We start from the raw sequence: 7609 nt of genomic DNA on the forward strand, positions 1-7609 counted from the left end.
TGTCGAAAGTTTTAGGCAGGCATACATACATACATACATACATACATACATACATACATACATACATACATACATTTAAACAGAAAGGTGAGATTTATATAATACTAGCTTGGGTGCCCAGCGTTGCTCGGGTGTTTGGAGGTGTGTGTTGAGCAAAAAAAAAAAAAAGTTGCAATCCAACTATATTTGGTACAAATAAAACGTCAGTCTGCACCTGACTTGACCATCAAATTCCTGTTTTGCATTCCCAACAGTCTTTGTTTAATTACCGTTCAATTATAAGCACATCACAAAAGCTATCAGTGATGAGCTTCATCTCATTCATAGATGTAAACAACGCATGAAATCAAAGAAAGGCTTCCTCAGCCATGTCGAACCGTTAACAACATCTCAGGAAAACAAGAAGATATTCTAACAGTCCGTATACTACAATTGAACTAAAACTTTGGTAAATACATGAATCATATTTAAAGTGGATTTATGATCTGAAATATTATTTTCAATTAATTTAAGTTGGAAATAAAATAGATTTTAATTTATTTTGTTTGTATTCTTTCTTCTGATTTTTTTTTTTTTTTTAAGTTTTAAAATATTTTAGAATGATTGGTACTTTTGAAAGATTTATTTCCCTAAGAGTCACTTATTAACGTCAGGAACAAACAATGATAGACATTAATGCGATGGATGCTTAGTTGGATGATGAAGAATTTTATGAGAGGATTAAAAATGATGAATGGAATGATAACACTTGAATTCTTATGAGGATGGTTTATGACAAGTATTTGTTGACGTTGGATTTGAGGACTTTGCTGTAGTCTGCAGGGAACCAATCTCATGGTAATGTGTTCTACAGATCAGAAGTTCTTGCAAAGAGATTCTATTCAGGGAAATTCCGTTGGATTCTAATAACATAAAGGAAGAAAAGAAAGTTCTTTGTCATGGTAGCAAAATTCGGAAAATGAAATATTGAATTTCAAGTGAATTGTCATGTTGCAGTAACGAACATATCCAAAAATTACGAAAAACGGCCAATTAAAAAAATTAATTAATAATAAATTAATAAAAGAAAAATTAATTAATAATAAAACAGTTTAGACAATTAGCGAAAATTAAGTTTTGCTAACTTGGACCAAGATTTTCTCAGTTTTCAGAAAATATTTGACTCCCTTTTGATAAAATTAAAACTCTCCGTTTTTGGGGGTTTTTTGCAAAACTTAATCTTTGCTAATTGTCTTCAAAAAATATTTTCATTTGTAGCAGTTACCAATAATTAAATTTCTACCTTATTATTATTCGTACTGTGAAATGACAATTCAATAGATACCATTGGTTTCACTCAAATTCAATATTTCAATTTTCGAATTTCGCTACAATAACGGAGAAAAACCAAGGTCCTTGCATTTATTGTAATAAGGCGAGTTCTTGCTGTGACTGTCTTACAAGGAGGAATCAGATTGGAGCTCAACCGATCACCTTCCATGGAAATAACGATTGACAAAAGAACTAGCAACTCCTTTTCTGTGAGAAAATACTTTTAGAAAACAGAAAGAATCTGAGAAAAAACTGCCATTGTTGGCAGCATAAAATACTAGTAAACACATGAAATAATTTAGATTACAAGATGTCAATTTTCAAATAGGACAACCGATTTCGAGACAATTATATTCAAGTGGTGATTGTTGAAAGGGAAATAATCTAAGAAAAAAAAACAAGGGAGATTACTCTTCAAAATTCTAATATAAAGGAGCCGACAGAGAGAAACTGTAACTGGTTTTAAAATAAATATTTAAGATTACTAGTTCGATATTAACAAATTAGAAACCGTGTTCAATTTTAACGTTGCGAATAAATTTACTAGAAAATAGTGGGAAAAAAATCTATTTATTTGAAAATTCAATCAAAAAGCAGGTAATCAGGTTACGTAATAAATTATTCCGTTTAATTCAGGAGAAATAACTAAATATAGTCCAAGGGAGATCACTCCTGAAAATTCCAGCTAACAACATCATGTGTCCAAATATAGGGAGATTAAAAAAAAAAAATTTAACTTATTTAAGCCGTTTTATGAAATCATTTCAAACATTTGAATTCCACATCTTGACTGTGAACACGTAAATTGATGGAACAGCATGGTTCTAGAGAAACAGTAACGAACAACAGAAAAATGTATTCAATTTAGATATTGAAACCAATCTCATTACTAAAGACATCTTTAAAACATTGAAATAGTATAAGCCGCTTTAGAATTTATAGATTTATAGTTTAAGGATCGGGCTTCTATGCACTAGTGCTCTCAACGTCAGTTATGTGATGATAGTGTATGTGTCCCAACTTTTCACACATTTTTACTTTTGACCTGTCAGTGATATATAAATATATAATTAATGATTTTCAACTGATGTTTGATGCAATTCAGTCAGATATTGATTAAACTAAATAATTATAAAGAAATTATATTTTTTTTACGAATATATTTTTTAATTACTATATTTACAAGTGAAGCAGCAGTATTGAGATGCTATGATCACAAAAAGTCGTTGGTCATTCAATGCGATGCAAGTGAAAAAGGCATGGGAGTTGCATTGTACAGGAAGGTCAATCTTTAGCCTATATCAGTCGAGAACGTACAGACACTGAATTTCACTATGTTTTGGGATTTTTTAGATGAGGATTGATAATTTGGATTATTCAGACTATTGTTCTCATCTCGGATGTTTTTTTTTTGTTTTTTTTTTTTTAAATTGTTTAGTCATGTTCACCCAAAACAAGCCATATTGTTACTTGAACGTACGGGGTTACTATTTGGGATCATGTTTTTGGGAGATGAGTGAGATGTTAGTTTACATTGCATTTAAATCTCTGCATGTCAGTACAGTCAGGGAAACAACTAACACCATTTCACCAGAATTTCTGTACACTGGTGCCACATAGGCAATTTAACGGCTATCAGAGTGCAAGACTCAGCAATGTATTTGTTGTAGAGTTTGAAAATTATGGGGTGGGGGGATTCTAGCTCAGCTGGGCATTTCTTAATTAGTATTACTGGGATGAGATTAGGCTCACACACCTTGGAGGTGTCTAATTTTTTAGCATGGTATCACGGACATGAAAAGGGGTGATCTTCAGATCATCAAGTGTGGTTTCAGTTTGCATAGGGAAATTTGGAAGGGAGTTGTCTATTAAGTCTAAGGCGGAGTTGGAGACGAATTTCCAGGCAAGCAGTTCAGTCTTCTCGGTTGCCATGCAAGTGGCCTTCTGGTTGTTAGATAATGAAGGAATTACTGATTGTCCTTTATTTACTACATTATTATAAATTTTCTAAGAATGGCAAGTTCCTATTTTCTGCAATTCTATATGTTACCTGGTTATTTTAGCATGCCTTCTTTTGGCTGTGACTATTTCACTCTTACAATGATTTTTTAACATCTATATATTTTTGCCTATTTGTATTTGATATGACGTACGTACAATGTATGTTGTCTTTGTGTTATGGCACATAAACAATTTGAAGCGAACCATTGAGAAGAGTATGGGAACATGTGCTTCAATGCCTGCTTTGCACCATTCAGTTATTCCATTGGCACACTATTCAGCAGGAAGAGAAATAATATTGGTCCATCGGGCATCTTCGATGTGTTCTCTGATGGCTTCCCAATGAACCTTTTTGTAGTAGCTTGTCGTTTGAGCTACTAATATTACAGAGAGGTCAGCGTTTCTGAGTGAACTATGAGCATTTGTCACACAATTCTCAAGTACTGTAGTTAGAAATAGGTCTACAAATGAATCTCGGAGGCGGATCATGACTATATATGTGATGGAATGAGCTATAGAGAAACGATGAGTACAGTGTCGAGTAGCATCTGTGTAACCCGAGAAGCCAAGCCAATAACTATGATGGACATCAAAGTCACCAAACACATGTACGTGAACGTTAATATCTAAAGAGTGCACTGCAACTATACTGTCACAGACATGGTCGATTAGGGTATAGTCCTGATTTGAGGGAGAAGAGTAGAGAAAATATAAGTAAGTAACAGTCTAAAGCACATGAAGGCCTAATCATTTGATTCAAGATTGTGCTCTATAGTCAAGGCGAAGGTGCACAAATCTGTCAGAGTCTTTACAGCAAAGAGGGAGCAGATAGAGGGGGTTGAAGAGTTTCGGTTAGTTTTATTTAATGCTAGAATATCCTTGAAATTTGCTAGTAGAATAGGTTCTACATCATCTAGATTACTTCTAAGCCCACAGATATTTGTGAATGCAAGGAAAAGGCAAATTGGTTTTGTTTGGGTGGTTGTGTTGTTTGATAATGATTTTTGTTTGGGATGTCATTTCCTTTCATATTTGTTTGGGATGTCATTACATATAATTTCAGGTTAGGGGTAGAGTGTTGAGCGAAGTTGGTCAATTTTGATGCCAAATATGCATGCACAAGTAGATTATTAGCTGAGTCTTGTTTAAAGGATTGTAACCTTGAAAAAGCTCACCAGAGATAACTGCAAGGTTCCTTTCCCTGTGCGACATGGCACTACAACTATCCTGATATTATACAACTGATGATGAAAAATCACTATAAGCGCTACTAGAGAGTTAGGGCTCATGTACTGCCAGTCTGAAACAACAGCTAGACAAACTGTCAAATTTGTACCCTTGATTTCTCAGATAAGAGTGGCTTAGATCAGTCGAATGAACATAAGTGGCGTATAAACACACCATATTTGGTTAGTTTGTGAGAGAGAAAGAAATTGGGAATGGGAATGTTCATTGTCCTAGTCAGGAAACAAAGCCAAGTACAGGATGTCTCTGATTAGTCCCTGATATTAAACTTTTACACATAGCATCAACTACAAAGACTCTAATGTAACTTTACTTTTGTTTTGTTCACACTGAGTCTACTATTTCTGCTGAATTCTTAACCCCACAAAATGTCACTCATGCTTTTAGATACCTTGTTAAATATACTCTTTCACTGTGTCAAAAATTTGCATACAGTAGAGTTGATCTTGCAAGAATCATACCAAACAGAAATTTCACTTTATAAGTTTCTACTTTCTAAATTATTCTGCATATATACTTCAGCTTGAGCTGGTAAGTTAATTCTTTTAATACATATTTGAATTATGAAAATATTTGTTATTATTGTTGTTATTTTTATTATTATTATTATAATTATTATTATTATTATTATTAGTAGTAGTAGTAGTAGTAGTAGTAGTAGTAGTAGTAGTAGTAGTAGTTCAGACCAGCTTTGCTCGGGCCCTATGTACTGTTCATAACTTGCCCTAAGTGTGAATACACTTTATGCAAGATTTCAAATGTTTAGACCAAAATTTGCCTGAGTAATTTCGTAGAGACCGCAGAGGTCAAATTGTTTTAACTTTGACCCCAATTTTGACCCCTTAACATTTATTGTTTTGGGCTCAAATCAAATTAAAAGGTTTGTTCCATTATCAAGTAACCTACATTTAAAATTTCAAGTGTTTAGACCCAAAATTCGCAGAGGAGTTTGTTAGAGTTTTCAAAGGTCAAATCGTTGAACTTTAACCCCTTGACAGCCAAATTTCTGGCCGAAAACCGATTAAAAAGATTTTCCCAAATCTCAATACTCCTTATGTCAACTCTCGAGTCTCTAGATTGACAAAGTTATTTGGTAGGGAAGTGTACACAGACAGACAGACACACACACACACACAGACATTTTCACTTTTATAGATATATAGATAGATTATTATTATTATTGTTGTTGACTCACAAGAAGCTTTTACACAGGTGATGAAAGATCTCTCCTTGTAAACAAATTGATCGACAACAAGTCTCCCCAGATTTCCAGCACTCTCCATCTCTTTCAATAAGATTTGCAAATAAATTTGCGTTATAACAACAGCTGCTTACCATTGATATCTCGCTGGCAGCGGCCATTGGTCGCCACTGGAATTTGAGTGGCCTCCCAATGGTCCCAGTTCCCTTCGCACTTGTCCAGCGGAAGTCTAGTCAGCGCTCTCTCCTTGGTCATTCCATCCTCCTTGACCCTTCTTGACTATTTGGCATCACTCTTATAGTTGGTGCGGTGATGGGTCAATGGGGGATGGGTGAGGAGAGAGAATTTGTAGATATGCAGCTTCAATGTTCTTGGTTCCATGTAACACTTGTTCATGTTTTGCCTCTGCAGCAGTTTGTCTGGCCTGCGTATGTGGCTCATGTGTATTAGTCTTCGCATTCAAGGGTTTTCCTTAATATTTCAGCTGTTTTAATTATCGTTATTCATTGTATCTTTGCAGCCATTCCTCTGATTCCAATTTCTCCCATTTTGTTTTCAAAGTTTCTCAGAATTGTTCCTAGTGCTCCTACTATTATAGGTATTATCTTGATTTTCTTCATCATCCATATTTCTTTCAACTCTCTGGCTAGCTCTGTGTAATTTCTCCATTTTTCCTTTTTTTGATATTAACCTGTGGTCAGCTGGGACAGTAAAGTCTACGATTTGACAGGACTTTTCTTTCTTGTTAATTATTACGACATCTGGTCTTCTTACTTGGATGGGTTTGTCTGTTTGTATGTCCATGTCCCATAGGATTTTGTGATTCTCGTTTTCAAGTATTGTTGCTGCTTATGTTTGTACTATTTGTCTGTGCATTTAAAATGCAGTTGTTTGCGTAATTTCCAGTGTACTGTCTTTCCTACTTAATCATGCCAGTTCTTGTATTCCTTTTGGGCCAGTTTGCTGCATTTGCTTACTATATGGTTTTTCGTTTTGTCTCTTTGTCCACAGAGTATGCATTTGCTGTTTTCTTGTGTTTTGTCGATGTTTGCTTTGATGTGGTTGGTTCTTATTGAGTTATCTTGTGCTGCAGTTATTAGGGATTCAGTTTCTCAGTTTATATGTCCTTTTTGCATCCATGTCCAAGTGTTTTCGTTATTCTCATCTTTTGTCATTCTTATGTATCTTCCGTGTAGTGGTTTCTCTTCCCATCTTTCTTTTCTCATTTTATCCTTTGTCTCTCTGTTTTCTGTTTTGTTGATTTTTTTCAGTGTCTATTGCTGCCATAATTATCCTTTCAGTATTTTATATTATATATTTTTCTAGTTCTTTTTTGTGTCATTCACACAGTCTTCTATACAAACCAGTCCTCTCTCACTGTCTTTCGTTTTCATGTAGAATTGTCCTTTCGGTATAGTGCATTGTGCATGGTCATGAGTTTCCTGGTCTTCTGGTTGAGCTGTCTCAGTTCTTCTTTAGTCCACCCTATGAACAGTCCAGAATATCTTACTAGTGATACTGCCCATGTATTTATACTTTTCATTAGGTTTCTGCCACATAATTTCGTTTCCAGGAGTTTTCTTGTCCTCCTGAGGTTTTCCTTTCCAATTCTCTTTTTCATTTCTGCTGCTTTGATAGTGTCTGCTTCCAGAATCCCCAAGTATCTATAGGAGTCTTGTTCTCCTAGTGCCCTGTTTGGTTGGGTAGTTCTATGCCTTCTGTCGTCTCCAGTTTTTCCTTTCTTATAACTAGTAGTGCACACTTTTCCATTCCAAACTCCATTTGTAGTAGTGTTTATTAGTGTCTCTAGTTCCTTGCAAAAAGTTTTAGATCGTCCATGTACATCATGGG

The sequence above is a fragment of the Euprymna scolopes genome, chromosome 15 (genome assembly GCF_053919585.1).
Source record: "Euprymna scolopes isolate OS-2025 chromosome 15, ASM5391958v1, whole genome shotgun sequence".
Lineage (NCBI taxonomy): Eukaryota > Metazoa > Mollusca > Cephalopoda > Sepiida > Sepiolidae > Euprymna > Euprymna scolopes.